We start from the raw sequence: 20,523 nt of genomic DNA, 5'->3' as shown, positions 1-20,523 counted from the left end.
AACCAGATCCTTTTAAAGAAAGTCTTATGAGTCTTCACATATAAATACAAATAGGGTTCAGTTCACTGGCATTGTATAGGGAATGAAGTGAAAAATGGGAAATGAATGTGAGTTTTACATCTTCTACAAGTGCTTGTTGGGATGTAATAGAAGAAGGGGACAAAATACATGTCTAATCACTTTGCTTGCTGTCCCCAGGTCCAAACTAAGAACAGTTCCTTTACTTTTATTTTTATCCTAGTACATGTTTATTTTTAAAATTCAGCAGTGGCTGGTTATGTATGTAAGAGAAATCCACTGATATTTGTGTGATTCCTCCTCTCCCCATTTTGGTAGATAAATAGACGCTGTGATTAATCCTAGAAGCAGAGATTGACATTTTAAGGCCCAGCTGTATTTTAAAATGTTCAAGTGCTCAAGGGAAAATGTTTTTTTTTTTTAAATAACACACCAGAATGTGATGCTGCTTAGATACTGCATGACTAGGTTAAACAAAAACAGCTATCTCAGCATTTTAGATGAAAGTCTTATTATGGTCTGAATAATATCAATAGTCTTATGCCTAGGACTGGGATATAGTGGGAGCTTTATTCTGGCTCTTAATACAAAACCTGCTTTAAGAGGCTTATGTAAGTTGACTGCATGACTAATATTCATTAAAAATGCTTTTAATATATTTCTGAATTTCCGTGCGCATCATATGGCATGGTGATCGTGCAACAGTGCTTGATACAAATTAGAATTATTCATCAGCCTTGGGCTAGAAATCTGGTGGGAAAAGGAACTGCAGCAATTAACAGTGGATATTTTTATCTGATAGTATATGAATGATACATGTAGGCCAAATTGTTTTAAATTGTACTTTTTAAATGAGAACATAGTATTATATACAGGAACACTATGGCTAGAATTACAGTCTAAGACTGATGGAAACTTGCATGCTTCTTGATTCTCAACAACTCTGAGTGGCTTATAACAACCAAATAAAGAAATTACAATTAAATCAATGAAACCTAAAAATAAAGAAAAAAGATGGCAAGCATGATGAAGCAAGAGGTTTCACTCTTCCTCACCATAGCCTGGGTGATGATATAGTCTAGCAAATTAGGATTTGATTTGCTGTGATCTAGAACCCCTTGCATGGAGCTTCTATCTCTGATGAAGCTTCAGAAATGCATGGAATTCTTGTCTATGGAGATTCTCAGTCATCCAGGTCATGGTTGTCCCATAGATGCTTTTCAAGAGGTAACTGGACTTTCTGGTTTTTCTTTGAAGATGTTTCACATCTCATCCAAGAAGCTTCTTCGGAGCTGAAGAAGCTTCTTGAATGAGAAGCAAAACGTCTTCAAAGAAAAACCAGAAAGTCCAGTTGCCTCTTGAAAAAAGCACCTTTGGGACATGGAATTCTTTGTTATTTCATAGCTAAAAGAAAATCCCATGTGTGCATAAAATTAATAATGTTATGAAAATTCACTTTGCTTAGAATATCAGTTTCAACAATTTGTTATTTTTGTTTTCAGTTTTTACCATATCCTCTCTGACATTCATCAATCTGGCTGTTGATGTCTTCACAACTGTAGTATGGAAGGATGAAGTTCCTTATTCTCTTAACCTATCCTGATTATTTGAAATAACTACTATAATAAGACAGCAGGTATCGCAGGACATCTAATTTTATCAGAGTTTCTGGAATTAGTAAGCAAGGTACTGTACATTTTGAATATACACAGAGTACACACACACACACACACACACAGAGAGAGAGAGAGAGAGAGAAAGAGAGAGAGAGAGAGAGAGAGAGAGAGAGAGAGAGAGAGAGAGAGAGAGAGAGAGAGAGAGAGAGAGAGAGAGAGAGAGATGACCTATATACAGTATGGTGATTAAACTAAACTAAACACTAATAATAAAAAAATAAGTTCCATGTAATATCACTACTACATTAATCCAGTCTTTAAGTTTATCATTAAATCTAAACCATTTAATAAATATGAAATAATATTTTCTGACAAATTAACTTCATTATTAAATCATAAGAAATTATATTTCCCATTTCTTAAAACTTGCATCTATTATTATTAAGAAAGGACATTCTAATTCCTCATTCTGCATTTCATGCATATTATAACCTTCAGCCTGGTTTGCTTTTTCATGCCATGTAAAATTGAATTATTGATTTCACTTTAAGTCCAGAATCCCTTAAGAAGCCTATATTTCCAGGTATATTTGATGCTTTTAAGGCATTTGGAGTAGTTGGTTTATATTTTTTTCCCCTTTAATATATACTGTTTTCTGGTTTTTTTCTTTTCTTTTTTAAAGTAACCCATCCAGAGTCATTATGGAGTGAAGCATGATTTTGAAATTAAAATATTAAATTATTACATTTAATATTGTTTTGACAGTATTTTCAACTGTATATAATATCACACAGATGTTGAGGATAAGTCATAGTCACAACACAAGTTCTCAAATCCCTTATAAATAACCACTATAAATCAGTTGATTTAAGGTATTTATGCCTTCTTTGGCTCCAGCACTAAGTAAAGTATCTTCCCCACTATCTTCAAATTTAGATTTTTCTATAGTATCACAGCTTTTTCATGGGACTGAAGGTCAAAACATAAACTCCTATGTCTGACAGCTTTCTAGGCTGTTACATATATTTTTTGTTAAAACTTCTAAAAAGAAGATTAAAAAACTAAACAAACTAAAATAAAGTAACGGAAAAAAGAAAAAGGAAGAAATCAAAGAGAAGCCAAAAGTGCAACAAAAAGAAAAAAAGTTACAAAGAAGTAGCTTTTGATATTCTTCATAGTAGTTTTAAATACAACTATATTTTAACCTCTTTCCCTAAAGTTACATCATGATTTTCTTTCTGTAGCCAATCCATCTTTCAAGGGTGGAAAGAAAAGTCCTTTTTTATACCTTGACTCTAAAATTTGCCAAGAATTCAAAGGGATCACATGCTTAATCTCTAATTATGCAATATTCATAGTTCTCTGCCCATAGGAATATAGATGTTGAAATCTTTGTCTTTGTTTTGGGTGTGAAAGTGAAAGCAGGAAATGAAAGTGCTTGTTAATAGACTTGTGCTCAGAGACTGGATTTAAATTGCTGGATTTGAGAGCTGGGTCTAGAAAAGACTATCTTGCTTGATAAATTACAAATAAATTTGAGAAAGTTGCTTGAGAGACTTGATGGTTGTGAAAAGAAAAATTCTTTTAAAATAATATGGCTTCCAAGGAAGGAGTTTCTGAAAGTGGAGGCTCTTTAATGGCGTTAGAAATGACACAGAGAACTGAAACACAGAGCCAGGAGGTTTTTTTTAGAGACTTTGCAGAATTTATAAAGGAAGCCATGAATAACCAAATTGAAATTATTAATAACTTTACAGTAATCATGGAACAAAAATTTACAGAACTGGTGGTGGATAAAAAAGCAACTGAGGATGTTTTTGAAGGAAAGCATAATGACAATGCAGGAGACATTTTGATCAAGACAGAGAAGCTGGAACTGGCTGACCTTCAAGAATCTTCAAACCTTCTTCCTGCCCTTTTGGAATTAACTGACAGAACTTTTCAAAAATATAATTTGGAGCAGAAAGAAGAAGAAACTGATCAGCTCTACGAGGTTTCGGAGGATTTGGCAGAGGCTTTCACACAATTAATTGAAATGCGGCAACTAGATTTTTCTTTGCAAAATGATCGAGTTAATTCTTTGTTCTATGAACTGACTGTCTATACAAGCAAGAAGAGTCGATATGGGGGCTCTAAATCAGAGGAAATAGTTCCGAGAAAGGGACAAGTCTTAAAGATACATCAACCCCCAGTTAAAATTCAAAACCTCCTCAAAATAAAAGAAGGTGGGAGGAAGAAAGATTGGAAAAAATACAGAAAGAAAGGAAGAAAGGAAGATTAATTTTTTCTGGTCTAACTATTGATGTATTAATGATTAACTACAATGATTAATTAAATGAATTGAGAGTTCGATTAATGATTAATTAAGGTTTAGTTATTGTTAAAAATATTTGAATATTGAGAACAAAGCAGGAGGAATAGCTAAATGATTAAGTATGTATTATCTACTAGTGTTTGTTATTGGTTTTTTAAAAAAAAATTCTTAGAGCTAAAGGATTATATGTTATTTTGTGTTTAAAGGGAGGTTGATGAATAATCTGTAGAAGGGGAGTTAAGGGGTCCAGGGAGTTTTAATGTCTTGCATTAATTTAGCATATTTTAGCGTATGTTTGGTAAAACCTATACCCTGTTTTTCTTCTGGGAAGTCGGAGGAGGGGGGAGAGAAGGGGGGTTGCATAAATGTTTAAATAGATAAGTGGTTTTTGATTTGTTTGAATTTTAAAAACAATAAAAAAAATTTTGTTCAAAAAAAAAAGAGAAACATTTGCAATCAAATTGCCAAACTCAGAGCTCAAACCAACAGCCCAACTACCAACCCGAACTACTAATATGCAAATACATTTCAATCAAATGAATCTATCGATATGCTTAAGAACCCATGTCAACTAGGACAACCCCATGATTGTCATGGAGACAATGAATTCCTGAACCATCTCCAAACTATAGAGACTGAAGTCACCTGCACAAACATATCTGTAACACCTTCCCAAAATGAGACCAAAGAACATCTAGTCAACTAAACATACAGTAGAATCCCTAGCTTGAACCTCAGACCCAACTTAGATAGAGATAATCATATGCAGTCATCTCTGGAGGAGGCCTTCTGGGAACAGCCACATTCTCATGAAGGATCGTAATTATTATGCCTCCTTGATAGCACGGCTACTAAGATACCTGAAAATTTGGAGGACAGATCTCAGAAAGGGTAATGACCCCAACTTTGCCCAAACAAGGCTACTGTGAGACATCTTAAGTCTGTTTGGCCCTCCATAGCTAATTCCTGGAGAAGCACAGTCTTATTGGAAATAGGCTTAGCGTTCAGGAAGCCGAAATCAAGATATCTGCAGAAATTGTGCCCAGAACCATAGGATGAGATTATTACGAAACTCCCTTTGAATGGCCTGCCCAATTCCTCCTATCTCTCTGCCAGACACTACAAAAATCCAGTTTCAGGCAGTTCCTATATCTTTTGATTTCTGCTCCTATTGAAGAATATGACTAGGCTTCACATAAAATCTTAATGCCGCAATATGCCGCCAGCGAATTTTATACTGTACTAATTATTATTCTCAAAGCTGTTTCTTGATCTTATTTCACAAGTAATGTTCCAATCATTTGTTTCCAGCTGTTGAAAAATCCTGATTTTTCCATACTGTTATGAGCCCTCAGTGAAGCTAATTATTCTTGGGCACATTTCTTGTCAGTCTTTTGGGGAAGGCTCTATAGCTCTTGTTTTTTTAACACTATTTAAAAATTTCATTGTGTTTTCACTGCTATTTTGTTTTCACAAAACTTCATCAGTAAATTAGAAATGACTATAAGTCTGTCATATCACTTCTTTGGCTGCACAAACAAGTTTTGTCCATTTCAATCTGGCTACATGATACTTTATTTTATTTATTTATTTCATCAAGCATGTATTAGATAACATATGTAAGTATAGACATAATTATGAATACATGAGATGGATACAAATAAAAGGGAACATTAGGACAGGGACAGTAGGCACGCTGGTGCACTTATGCACATCTTACTTGTCAGGCCCAGGGCTGTTTTAACGCATGGGCCTGACGGGCACTTGCCCATGGGCCCCACGAGCATAGGGGCCCCATACTAATCTGTGTATCTTAACACTTCAATGCACCTTGTATCATATAAATACAGCAACTGTATGGTTTAGTGAGTATTATTGTGTTTTTTAAGCCTTGTGTAGTGTTCAAATGTTTATCATGTTGCTTAGTTGTTGCTGCACAGCATGTTTTTAATGTTTCAACACTGATTTTGTTGGAAGTGCCAATAAAATAAATATATGTTTAATTTTATAGACCATTTACATTTTTATTCCTGTGAGTAGTTGTTGTAGGGGCCCCAATTCACTGCTATGCCCAGGACCCATAATGCTGTTAAGACGGCCCTGGTCAGGCCTAGCTGACATGTAACTTTTAAAGATGTAAGAAATGCAGGAGTTAGCTTTTTGCGTTTCTCTTTAGCTGTTCTATTTATTTCTCCCTCAAAGAAGGAACTCTGGCTTTACGTTAGCATTTCCTGTCATAGATTCCCTCTGTTTTCATAGAAATCAAACACTTTACAATGATGGAAACCAGGGATAGGCAAGATATGTGAAGCAATCTCTCTGTGGCTCAGCTGTCTTCATGGATGACAGCCTTATCCTGCCACACCTTGATAATGTGGCAGTCCTCCATATACGTTCTTAGACTTCACTTTCTCTTCAGCCTCAGTCCCAACTCACTGTTGCCAGCAGCTTATAAACCCTGGAGATAGTTGAATAGCTGTTTGAGGATCTTATGCTGCCTACCCCATTTTCCAGCATTGTTGGAACCTTCAATATAAAAAACATCCACAGAATAGATATTTCCATAGTCCATGCAAATGTGCTATTTTCATGTGCTAAATCTTTGATTAAAAAATGATTTAAGAATTTTGTTCTTTAGATATTCTTTGAAAGATAATTTGTTAATGATATATTACCATAAATGAAAATGTCTATTACATTTTGGAGTGCAACTGTAAAATGAATTATCTTTGCGGCATGTGGTGCTATTATGAGATTGTTTGTCTCCTGGCAATATTTATGTTTATTTATTAAATTTTTATGCCATCTCTCTCCCCTACACGGTGACTCTGGGAGGCTTACAGGTTATAAAACAAGTAAAAAAATAGTTAAAATGTTAAAACAGCACCGAATTAAAATATTATTAAGAACTATGCTAAAACCAAAATAAGAGAGCTAAAAGCCAGATGGGACAGGGATGAGTCTTCTTTAAATAGTAATGTGTATACCTGGACATAGTTCATAATATGGAAAGCCAGGCCTGCTGCAATGCATTAAGGAACCTTTGTGTGAGAAGCTTTGGTGTCCTACCCTTGAAACCCTGTTCCTGCCTTTTAAAGATAAAATGGTGGGATCACATTAAGAACTTTCCAGGTTCAACTTGGTCTCCTGCCCCATGAAAAACTGCTCTAAGAGGATATGGAACCGTGTGTGTGTGTGCGTGTGTGTGTTGAACAGAGAAGGGAGATTTAATACCACCACTACCACCACTCCTCCACAAACTAATTCTGATTTCTTTCTGGAAACCGAAGACAAGTTTTATTTGTAGAAAGGATATTCTGCATCCAACCTATAGTGATGATAAATGTGTTTGGTTTAGATGGAGTGTGGCTTATTTTAATGGCAAGCCACAAACTAAAAAGAAAAAAAAATCCATATTCTTATTTGAAAGAAAGTAAAAGGGAGAATATTGTACAGGGAGTGGAGTCATTTCCTTGAAATTAAAAGCTTGGTGGAAAGTTATATACTGCTGTAATAAAGGAAAGACATTTCAGCTGCTATGTTTCATTTGCTGCAAAATATTGTTAGGAACTATTTTCCTCCTTATTGGTAATAGAAACAGGTTTTTTTTTTCCACATTCTCTCAAGAGATTTTTTTTAACCTCAGGAAGTATAAATGTGAAAGGCAAAACAATGAAAAAAAAGGAAAAGAGGAAAACATCTCTCTCTCTCTCTCCTCTCCTCTCCTCTCCCTCCCCCTCCCCCTCCCTCTATCTCTATCTCTACCTCTACCATCTCTAGATCTCTATTATCTCCATCTCTATAATCTCTATTCTATCTATCTATTAGGTAGACGTAGTGAGGACATGATTGCCACTTCAACAGTTATATCCATTGGCTGGTAAGTGCTCTGACTACACTTTTGATGTTCATAAACGTATAGAGACCTAGGGTATTTTGTGTGCAAATACCATGTTCAATTTTTGATGTAGGACTCCACTCCATATCACTGACCATGAGAGAGTGGTGATATGATATTGGTGGAAAGGTGCCTAATCCAAGAAGAGTGAGAGAAAGAGACTTGCAAATTGTCTCATCTCTGGCTCATAGTTAGGATCTTAGTAGCTCTATCATAGTACTCTCCATCTTAATATGCCTATGGATACACTACCTGTCATGCTATTTCATAAGATTTCATACATTCACAATACACTCATTTATACAAATAAAAAAGGTAAAATATATTACATGCTGGGTCTGAAAAGAAATAATTCTGGTTGTGTTTGGTGATCTTCCTTTGAAGGAAAAAATATATAACTTGAGATGGTAATAGAAATGTTAATTGTCCTTAGAAGCCCAAGTTGCTGTAGAGAAAGGTACTGACCTTTTATTACCTTTGACTGGTATATCAAGCAATACTGTTGTACCCATGGCATTCCCTTGCAATGTATGTGTCTTGGTTTAGTGCACTCTGCATAAAGCTGCTTTGTATTTATTTTCAGATGAAATGCAACAACTACATTATTGTGTAGTACATCTATAGTCATTTCCATCTTCCATCTAACAGGTTTTGAAATTAGCTTACAATTTATAAAACCTGAAGAACTTGTGAACAGAATACTTGAGAAAATACAATTTCTCACATATATCTGATAGCTCTAATAATTAGTGAAAGACTTCCTGGCTATGCCATCTTCTATGGATATTCATTTGGTATCAACCAGGAATAGCATATCTTGTTAATGGGCATCTCTTAAATATACTATTGCATTAGTTATGGTCATTTGTTTATACATTTTCTATATTTTAAAATAATGTATTTTTACAAGCTTTATTTTAAATGTTTCAATGTTGTATACTGCTATGCATGTACGTAGCATGTTTGATACTATAGCTTATTCAGAGTTTCTGGAAGAAAGTATTGGAAAGAATCTTAGAGATTACCAGCAGTATTGAAAATATTTCAAGAAGATACTATTTTCAAACCTAATCTGTCCCATGTAGAATAATATTTCCCAATCTAGCCTTCTCCAGAAAATGTGTTGGACACTCTATTATCTCTAAAACAAAAATTCTTAAACATTTTGCAATCGTACCTCCCTTTAATGTAATCTTAGGGTATGTACCTCCTTTAAAATCTGAATGCCAAATTAAACACAAATGAACAATGAAAACAATACAATGAAATTCTGAGAAAGGTGGATTTATTGTAAAACCATAACTAGAAGATTGTAAAGTCCACCTCTCCTGGATTTTATCTTCATTTTCCCAAGAAAGTACACCTCACAGTTTGAAAAAATCTGCTGTGGAGAGAAGTCGAACATACCTTGATCTATCAGACTGGAGAAGACTGAGCTAGGACATCTACAAAAATCTACTGTACAATTGTTGGGATACTTACTCCCAGAATCCTCATTGAGTATCTAAGATTTCATCTTAGCCTAGTAATAAAGGAGTTATAAGTTAGAACTAGAGGAACACTTCTGTGGAATATCCATTACATTGGACATAGATTCCGTCATCTTCCAAATTGAGGACTGGTTTAGAAAAGGGAAATTTTCAAAAATGCCTGTGCTTTCTGGTAGCTTCCAGACCTTTTGATGAGGATAAACCAATAATTTAGTATAAATTTTTATAAGTGATTTTTTTTTATCAAAAAGATGCAGTAACTCTTATTCATGTGACTTCTCTCTTTCTCTCTCGTTTTTTTACCCTATTGTTCTTTTATGCGGAAAAATATAATTATGCCACAATTAGTGACTTACTGTTAGACAGAGAGGAAATGATGTCAGCTGGGTACAGGACTCTCTCTGGAACATGAAATCCATTATTATAATGAACAGGAATAACAGTAAGTTATTACGGTACTTTGGGCAATAATTTCCAGTGTTGGCAAATGTATACTTATTCAAACTTTTTAGGTATATTGCATGTAAATATATAGTAGAAATCTTAAGAGATAGATAGCAATGTGTTTCTTTAAAAGCAACCCATTCATTCATCTATCATTCATGCATTTATTTAAAAATTATTAGGATCATTAGGATGGATTAAGTGGCAGAGAAGCTGACTATGTACCTTTTAAATTATATTTAGCATGAGTCAAGTTATAATAAAAGTGATTGTGCATGTGTATAGTATATTTTACTATCTATCTATATACTATCTATCTATCTATCTATCTATCTATCTATCTATCTATCTATCTATCATCATCTATCTATCCACACATATTCATTTTATGGCCCTGTAAACCCTTTTATCGGGGGGAATCTTGGTGACTGAATGGAGCTGAGCATTTACTGACTGGATGCCCTTCCTAATGCCAATGCAGAGTTTGAAACAGATATTTTCTTTGTGCCCTGATAGAGAAACCTCTGTTGCTGCCACCACCACGCTTACATATATATGTACACACACACACACACACACATATGTACATGTGTGTGTATACGTATACATATACAGACACACATACATACGTATGTGAGGTGAGTGTCTCACCATAAGTACATATACACATACCTTTCTCTCTCTGTTTGTCTCTGTCTCTCTCTCACACACACACAAACACACACACTTTCTCTGTGTCTGAGAGACACAGGTCCAGAATTTGTGTGGTACAATAGCATCAGGATGGGAACCAACAAGATCTCATATGGAAACACTTTTGGGACTCCGATTGATGGCATTGCTTGATTGAAGGAACTTGGAGCATGGCAACCCTGTTACATCAAACTGGTCAGGCCAAGACTACACTATATAAGCAGTCCCTCAAATACCAGACTCTATGTCATGTAGGGTTTTCTAGATGAGAACTAGCACCTTGAAGCAAATGCAACCAGTACAACTCATAAAGTGGGGATGTCACATGGTATACCAATTGGTATCACTGCCATACCACCACATTCTGAAGCTTTCAAGTGGTCTTCAAGATCAGCCCCAAGTAAAGGACACTGCCATAATTGGGCCATGAGATGACTAGAATATAAATGACTCTCTGAAGGACCTTTCAATTTAAGAAAAAGCAAAACTGGCACACCAGATGAAACTGTGCAAAGCCTTCCTGGCCATGTCTGCCACTTGCTTTTTTAAAAAACAGAATGGGTATTTAGATACTAAGATTCACTTTTTCTCTTATAAATTTGATTATTTGCTATAATCATTTCCTTCAGCTCAACTCCTGAGTCACTATATTGATTGAGTGGCTGTATCAGAAGCAGTTCTTGTGATGATTCCTTGACTTTATCATTTCAGTACCGTCCTGTTCTTTAATGTGTTACATAGAGCCCAATATAGATCTACTCAATGCCGATTGTTTTAATACTAGGTTCACCAATCTGCTGGAACTGGAATATTGATTCCTGAATTTAGAGGAAGAAAGTAAGAGGCTGTAACTCCTAAAGGTGCATGCTAAAAGTTCCTCTGCCTGCCATCTGGTGTGGCTTTCTGCTTATCTTCCTGCTAATTGAAATGATAAACAATGGCCAGAAATACTATCTATCCCAGTCTGCTCTTATTTTGCTAAGTCTCACCTATTAATCACTTAACTAATTATATTATATCTTTATTATTTTGATATTGCCACACTCCTATGTTAATTACTGATGAATAGCCAGAGAAGGAATTTTATCCATATTTCTGAAAGAATTTTAGAATCGTCATTTATTCCCCGGTTATTTATTTATTTAGCATATGGCATCTATCAAGGTCATGAAATCAGTGATATATAACACTAGTAAAACACATTATACATACAAACACAAATATAAGTTTAAGTAGAGCAGATAGATAGATAGATAGATAGATAGATAGATAGATAGATAGATAGATAGATAGATAGATAGAGAGAGAGAGAGAGAGAGAGAGAGACAGACAGACAGACAGACAGACAGACAGACAGAGAGAGAGAGACAGAGACAGAGACAGAGACAGAGACAGAGACAGAGATAGGGAGAGGGAGACAGAGAGAAGGAGAACAAAGTAGAAGATAAAATATTAAATTAAGGTAAATCCAGGATAAAATCACCATATTATGGCACCATAGAATTGCAATAGAATAGATGCTATAATTCAGTATCCAAGGAAGCTGAGCATCTAACTCTTTCTGGAATGGCTGCAGTGAAATCATTCTATAGTAATTAGTTGGTAAATTATGCTAGTCATACGCTAGTGTTACATGCAATTGCTTGACCTGTTTTTCCAAATTGGGAACATCGGGCAGAATTTATATAGTATTATGGACAACAGAGTAGAGATGTTCAGAGGTGGTATTCATCCGGTTCTGACTGGTTCAGGCAAACCGGTAGCGGAAATTGCGCTACCTGCCCCGGCTCTATGCTGTCCTATTTAGGCATGTTTTTGAGGTTGGGTGCATGCACAGAAGGTGCACGCGAGCAAAGCGCATGCATGGAAGGCCGGGCACATGTTCACATTTTCGGTGCTGGTGAACCAGTAGGTAAATTATGTGAATCAACCTCTGGAGATGTTCCATTTAGTTATTCGGGGTGACACATTCAAATGGGTGTACAGGCTCATTTTAGGGATTAGATTACTAATCAGATTAGACCCACAGCAGGGGTGAAATCTAAAATTTGTTACTACTGGTTCTGTGGGCATGGCTTGGTGGTGGTGGGTAATGTGACTGGGTGGGTGTGGCCCATTTTTTTTAACTTTTAAAAGTATTTTTTCTACATAAATAAAAAAAATACTTTTTTAAAAAGTATTTTTCCTTTTCGGCCGAAGAGGTTGCAGAAAAAAATTCTTTTAGAAGCCTCTGATGTTCAGGCAACTCAGCTGGGATCGTCAGAGGCTTTTAAAAGCATTTATTTTCTACAACATCTTCAGCCGAAGAGGTTGCAGAAAAAATGCTTTTTAAAGCCTCTGACGATCCCAGCTGAGCTGCGCGATCATCAGAGGCTTTTTTTACTTTTAAAAGCATTTTTTCGGCCAAAGAGATTTTAGAAAAAAATGCTTTTAAAAGTAAAAAAAAAAATCAGCCTCTGATGATCGCGCAGCTCAGCTGGGTGTGTGTGGGGGGGGTTTGCAGGGATTTTTGCTACCGGTTCTCCGAACCACCCGCCGCCATCGCTACTGGATCGGGCGATCCGGTCCAAACCGGGAGCATTTCACCCACAGATTACTGTTAATGAGAACAGAATCGACGGCAATACAATTGCCTACTAATCTTCCTTCCAAACTAGTCTCCCCATCATTTTAGCTCTGGTCACAACATTGTGATAGTAAACAAGTTATTAGAAATAAAGTATTTGTCCTTGGGCTATAACAAAATTACTTCAGAAAACACATATCCAATAAAGTTTTATGTAGCTTTTTGTATAAGTCATCCTTTCCCCTTTCCTTCCCTAGTTTCTGGTGTTATTCAGTATATTTGCCTTTTCCATTATGTCATTGGAAATTATTTAAACTTGATTTTTAGGTCATGAAAAACAAATAATAGATTAGATAAAAGTTTGGTGTTGCTGGACAGGCAGATAGATATATCTATGTATTGGAGGAAGTTATCCGAGGCTCACAAAATCTTATGCCTTTTGATATTTTTTGATAGAAAAGGTGCTACCAGACCCCCGATTTTCAGTCTGCAAAAGGAACCCAACCTTGTATATCAGATTTCTTAGAAAGATTATTTCATATATTCTTGGCAAAAAATTTTCCTGAGAATTTTTTAAAGGTATCTTGCCCCTTATGTGGAATCATTAATGGCAAAGCACTCCTCTGCCATTCATTTGCTGATTAGAATTCCAGTAAGCTTTCAAACAACAGTGTCAATATTATACTTTTCCATTTCTGTTACTGCTAATTAAAGTAGGTACCAGTGTTTTCCCGAAAATAAGATAGGGTCTTATTTTCTTTTGAACCCTGAAATAAGGGCTTGGCCTTATTATCGGGGGGTCTTATTATTTCGGGATACAGGAGGCCCCGGGCGGCCTGCGCACTCACAGCCGGGAGTCCGGCAGAAAGAAGCTCCCTTTGCGGGCCACCATCAAGCCCCTCCCCTCTTGTGGGATGTGTGTGTGTAGAATGCGAGCAGCCCGAAGGCACCAAGCCGCGTGAGTGCCTGTCCCCACCCCCCACTCGCGCATCTCCCAGGCCTCACCACATTGATGTGGGCGAAGCCGGTGAGCACCAGATCCTTCAGGAGCTCGTAGCTGCCGGCGCCCACCACCAGCACCCACATGGAAGTCATGGCTTGGGCCAGCTCTCCCTGCAGGTTCCAGCTCCAGCCATTACCATAGAGTGGGAAGCACACTCCCAGAGCAGCCACTGCCCTGGCTGGGGTTTGAAAGCCACAGAGGCAGAGTTTGGGGGAGAAAAAGAAAGACTTCTGCTGCTTCTGCTGCTTTCCTTGCATGCAGCCAAAAGCAGAAGCAGGAGAAATGTGTGTGTGCTTCCCACTCTATGGTGACAGTCGCCAGAGGCCTCCGCTTTCCTACTGCTCCTCTCTGTCCTCTCTGCTCCGATCGCAGGTCCAGTTTACTCTTTCGAGGCACCCAGCAGCGAGATGCTGGGCAGCCACTCCAAGGGCAGCCCTGACAGACACAGCTCGGCTGGGTCAGCCATGGCCACCACTCCTCGCCCACAGCTGAGCTTGGGAACAGGGGACTGCTAGGCCTCCGCAGGTGGCAGCGGCGGCAGCAGCAACAATGTAGTGCCTCAGCATCCCCGCCGAGACCCGCACCCAGCTGCGGGACATGTCAGGCCTCCGTGACTGCCTGCCATGCATGGAAGCCTCTTTGCCGCTGGTGGCCACCCTACCAAGGAAGCTCCAGTGGTGATGTTTGCGCTGGGGCTGCTGTGGCGGGTGCTCGGTAGTGCGGGCTATGCAGACGCGATGCCTGGGCGCAGGGGTGAGAACGGGCAGGCCGCCACCATGATGCAGGAGTAGGTGCTCAAGGACTACAGTTGGTGCCATAGGTGGCGAAAGGGGCAGGGGACGCAAGAGTTTGCAGGGATGTGGCTGCCTTGGGAGGGTGGGGGGGGTGAGGGACCTATGGGTGCGTGTGTGGGTGTGTGTGAGAGAGAGAGGGAGGCTCATTTTCGGGGAGGGCGTATATTTAGGCCCAGCCCAAAGATCAGGCTTAGCCTTATTTTCGGGACATGTCCTATTTTCAGGGAAACACAGTATACAAAATCTGTCCTGCTAGGAAGTTACATAGCAAATTAAAATGCTTCAATTATTGCTGCCTGCAGCTTCCCATTGAAATTATCAAAAGATAAGTTGCTACCGGTATCATCTAAAAACTTTATATGCTGGGACAGTTCTTCAAAACTTTCTGATTGATGGACAATTTCTTTGACCAATGGTAGCGTGGTCCTACCATTATACAAGTCCCTACTCAAAATTAGTGCCCCAATTTCAATGAGATTAACCTCAGTTGTAAGTATTAATATTGTAACAGAACAGCCCCAATTAGAATTATCATAATTATCATAATTTTAAATATTTTCTCTTTGCTCTCAGTAGCTGATGCTATTGTAATTATATTCCACAAAGCAGACTTTTTGTTACATATTTAAAAGCAAAAGCTGCACTCTTGCTTTGAATATTTGTTATATTTTATACTTTGATAACAGTTTGAACAAGAGACTGCACTTCATGCGTTCTTCCATCATTCCAGAAAACAACACTCAATATCATTGTTTCTCAACCTTGGAAGCTTGAAGATGGGTGGACTTCAACTCCCAGAATCCCAGCGCTGTTGGCTGGGGGATTATGGGAGTTGAAGTCAACCCATCTTCAAGCTACCAAGGTTGAGAAACACTGCTCTATATCAAGTAAAATTTGGATTTGAACATATCCCAAGAAAGCCAAACTAATCAGCTAATGAGTGCAAGTTATAAAGGATGGTATCATTAGCCAATAAAAATACCCTAATTGAGAAATTTATTTATTTATTTATTTTATTTTTGAATTTGTATACTGCCCTTCTCCATAAGGACTCAGGGCGGTGTATAGCCACATAAAAACATAGAGTACAAATATTAAAATACCATTAAAAGATATATATAAATTTGGCCCCATAATTAAAAACAGTAAGAAACCAATTAAAACATTTAAAAAGTGTTAGGCCAGCCCGGCTTGCTGGAAAAAGAAAGTTTTAAGGGCACGGCGGAAGGCACTGAGGTCTTGGATTCTCCTTATCTCTGGGGGCAGCTGATTCCAGAGGGTAGGTGCCCCCACAGAGAAGGCCATCCCCCTGGGGGTCACCAGCCTGCATTGTTTGGCTAATGGCACCCCGAGGAGGCCCTCTCTATGGGAGCACACAGGTTGATGGGAGGCCATTGGTGGCAGCAGGCGGTCTCGAAGATAACTAGGTCCTATGCCATGGAGCGCTTTAAAGGTGATAACCAACACCTTGAAACGCTGATGAACTATTGCGCAAAACTGATCTAGTTACAAAGAAGTTATGGGATAACCCACAGATCAAAAGATACTCCCCAGTATAAAACAGAAATGTGCAAAAGGATGGTATTAGATGTAAAGGAATCTATGTTTCGTAATGTAAACAGAAAATTCTGCTCTTAATGTACACAGAAATAAAGAAAAGAGCTGCCTATAAAACCAGAGATTGAAGAGTCTGGAGTTTTGGCTCCATGCCCTTAAATGTTCCCATCATGGCTGTTTGTGTTTCTAGAAGATGCGTGCTTGGCCTGGTGCCATTGGACTGATCACCATGTTGTGACCGCACAGCTTCAATTCCTGGAAAAGGGTGAAGCTGGTCTAAGGTAAAAAGCAAATTGTTGATTCTGAAATGTTTATTCCACATTGTTCACGGAAGGCTGTGGAAACCTAGCTTTTCCTCTGGGTGCCATACTGAGATATTAGATGAGCTTAATGTAGATATGGTTTGTGGGGTGAGGCTGTTATGTGCTGCCTTGATTATTGTATGATGATTATATTTTAATTTCATTTTTGTATGATTTATAGAGCATTTATTGTATAACTTTTGGTTGATTGTTTTTAGCCGTTCCGAGTGTAAACGGGGCAGCCATATACATTTTATAAGAAAAAATAAGTGTGAAGAACATTTCTATTCAGTTTTAGGAAACACTGCATTTCCATTTATTGCAGAAAAATGTCCTAATAAATATTCAGGTAGATAAAGAAAATAGTAAAGATAGAAGTCACTTGCTTTATTATACCATATTTTGTGTTTTATACTGGCAAATTAGTTTTAACTGAAACCAAATATTTAGATGAGTGTTCAGGCAATGAGTTTTCAGGTACATCTACAAGTACCGCATGTTTAGGTTTTCCGGATAATTTAATACCAAATTTACTCAACTATTAACTGGTATATCTATTCAAAGATTAGGACTTTCAATTTCTCTTCTGCCCAAGCCATTTTCTCTTGATCAGAAACACTGTTGACATATGTATTTAGATGGACAGGAAAACTAATTATTGCTACTTTCTTAAGTATTACACAAATGCAGTTCCAGCCGTATTTGCAAAAAATAATAATATTAATTAATTAATTAATTGTTTGTATAAATAAGTCAAGACAGTGAACACACAAATGCTCCTTCTGCCTCTTATTTTCCCCACAATAACAATAACAATCTTGTGAGTTGGGCTGGGCTGAGAAAGAATGACTGGCCTAAAGTCACCCAGCCGTCTTTAATGCCTAAGGCGGGACTAGAACTCCCAGTCTCCTGGTTTGTAGGCCAGCATTTCCACCCCTACACCAAACTGGCTGTTTTTCCAATTATCTCTTTCTAAATATCTGTCTGAATCTTAAACAGATGCCAGAGGCATTCCCAAGGGTTAGTTTTTAATAATAAGCCTGAACCATATCCAGAAAAAAAAGAAAGGTAAACTGAACAAGCTGAGAACATTCTGGAAGGCTAATAGGGATGATGGAAACAACCTCACCACTGTGCTTCCTGCTCAGTGTGTTTTGTGATTAGCCACACCCACCATCACAGCCCTTTTGTGAGTGTGTCTGCAGTAGGCTGTCTAAATTCCAAATCTAATTGTCAGCTCAAAGTGTCAGGAGAGTCTATATTAGCACAGACTTTCCTTCAGAAGCTCAAAGGGCAGATAGCACTACCTCTGGTCCTTCTTCCTCATAGCAACAATCTTATGAAGTAAATTGGGCTGAGATAATATGAGGGGCCTGAGTCACCCAACAAATGTCTTGACTCTGGAGCTCACCAGGACCAGTCCAAGATCTTAATTACTACACCACTTTGGTTGGTGTGAGGACAACAACCATATGTGCTAACTTATAAAAAAAAAGTTGGTTTTATTATAATTAATTATAACAGTGTTATACCAATGGTAATAGGCATCTTGGGTGCAATCCCAAAACAACTGGAATAGCATTTGAACACCATTGGCATTGACAAAAATCACCATCAGTCAATTGCAAAAGGCAGCTTTACTTGGAGCTTACATCCCTCAACGATACTTATAACACCATCAGACATCCACATCTGTCTATCCCAGGTCCTTAGGAAGGACTCAATAGGTGGATATAAATGCTAAATCCAGTCTAAAAACCTAGCTGACTGTGTGCCAAACCATAATGTAACTTAACTAATAATATGTTACATTATTATAAGACATACGTAATTCATTATATTATTTCGATACAATGGTATTTGTACAGGGTTAACTATTGATTATAAATACTCTAATGTTACATATATGAGAATATTAAGAAAAAAGAAATAACAGTATTAAGTATGATTTGAAATTTTGCTGTTAATAAACATAAGATAATTTACATCCAAAACTGAATGTAATAACCATATATGCTATCTTGAGCACCTTGATGCCAATCTGGCACATACCAGTAGTTATTTAATCCTTTTTCTCCTTCTCCTATTGGAGCTGGCTTTTAATGGTCTACTTTAAATAAACATTAACTGTATTTAACAAGACAGTCAATAGTTAATATTTTATGGGTAATTTCTAATCAGTAATAACTCAAGAAATGTTTTTGACTAAGACAAATCTAACAACGCCCTGCCTCCTTTCAGTTAAAATGTAAAATATCCAGGGCTGGCTCAAATCCTATCAATAGTTTTCTCTGTTCTTGTATAGGATGATACAAATATAATTATGATAAATGAAATAACAGTTTGCAGTTGCATGACATCTCTCTCTTATTGCTGTACTCCTTTCTCCTTTCTATTTAACTGACCATATGACTTTTATTGAATTTCCAAAAGGCAACTGGGGAAATGATGGGAGGATTCCTTTTATCTTGAACTAGAATCAGCTTAGAATTTACAAGTTTTGTCAAAGGTCATCTAGAAAAAAGTACAGCTGTTGACAAAAATATCAAGGAAGAGGGGTTTTGCCATATTTTACACAGTCCAGACAAATGGGTTTACCTAATTAATGTACCGTGGGAACAGAACACATTGTTTTTTTTCTCTGTCCCTCCCTCCCTCCCTCTCTCTCTCCCCCCTCTCTCCAGATATAATATTCATTCAGTTTACTTACTCTCAAGTAAATGGCATTCAATTCAGGGTCTGTTTTTATTGCTAAGTAAATCATAAGAATATGAATGGATTCCATATTCATTGATTTAAAAATTACTAGGATCATTAGGATGGATAAATACATTTGCTACACTAGAAAGTTTAAGCAATGTACACGATAATCTCCCCAGACTTTACCTGCAACTCTGTGTAATGACTTTGTCTGAGAGTGACTAACTCAGCATCAGTAAGTTCAGTAGCAGAATGGGAAACTGAATCAGAATCTCCTCATTCCATTTACCAAAGCATATGCAGAAGCCTCTTAGGATGGGTCATTTTGGACTGCGAGAATAGCCTTGAATATAAAAGAGCTAATTAAATAAATAATCTCTTCCTTCCACAGAGGACTCTAATCTTGAATTACTCTCACCTCCATCAACTCTACCCCCAATCATTGGAATAATCAACAAAGAAAGCCGGGAAATGCAAAAAAAATCTTCATAATCAAGCTCCCTGGGAAAGTTACTTATTCCGAATTAAGGGTTATGGCTGCATTGTCATGTACTATAACTTAACCAGCATTGACAGCCAATGAAGTTGGATGGATGCTTTAAATGTCTGGCTCAGAAAGCATGGTATGGCTCTAGTTAGGTGTGGAACTAGGTGTACATCTATGGGAACTATTTCCACTCCTTAATCCCACCAAATCATTTTGAAGCTAACCATGAAATACTGGAACACTAAAAATAGGCAGAGAATACCCTGGAGTCAAAAGCATTCTCATCAGCCAACCAAGAGGAGAAGTAATAAAATAATCTTTCAGTCAATGCCCTGCCCCTGAACTACATGAGTTTCTGGGTAATAGCTCCCCCTCATCTACCTTTCCTCTCTAGAAGGACAAAAGAAGATGTTTGCCCTCTGCTTCCCTTATCCTCGTCATTATCTGCATTTGTTTGGAGGTTCTGCTAAAAATGTAAGTATGAGAAGAAAGCTGCCTGGCCATCATTCTTCCTGAAAACTGAAGTGAGAGCATAACATTGTAGTTTTGTGGCCTGGCACTATCCCAAGAACTGAAATCATCACTGCAGATTGCATTGATGAGGGGACGTGTGGTGGTGGTTGGAGAAATGTAATAGCCTG

General features: G+C 37.5%; 1 long non-coding RNA gene across 2 annotated transcripts; it reads left to right on the top strand.

The window, feature by feature from the left end:
- Positions 1 to 1,520: 1,520 nt before the first annotated feature.
- LOC117676861 (uncharacterized) lies at positions 1,521 to 20,210 on the top strand. 2 transcript variants are annotated; one of them, XR_004594531.3, is made up of 3 exons: positions 1,521 to 1,704; positions 7,777 to 7,828; positions 19,787 to 20,210. It is a non-coding gene; the product is annotated as an uncharacterized LOC117676861 (long non-coding RNA). The 2 variants fall into 2 exon arrangements; XR_015733796.1 differs by lacking the exon at positions 19,787 to 20,210 and adding an exon at positions 16,484 to 16,642 and having other exon boundaries at positions 1,528 to 1,704.
- The last annotated feature ends 313 nt before the right edge of the window (positions 20,211 to 20,523 follow it).

Source organism: Pantherophis guttatus, chromosome 1 (genome assembly GCF_059756535.1).
Source record: "Pantherophis guttatus breed Tessera chromosome 1, ASM5975653v1, whole genome shotgun sequence".
Lineage (NCBI taxonomy): Eukaryota > Metazoa > Chordata > Lepidosauria > Squamata > Colubridae > Pantherophis > Pantherophis guttatus.
The sequence above is the reverse complement of the archived record's forward strand: the minus strand, read 5'-3'. Positions and strand labels throughout refer to the sequence as shown.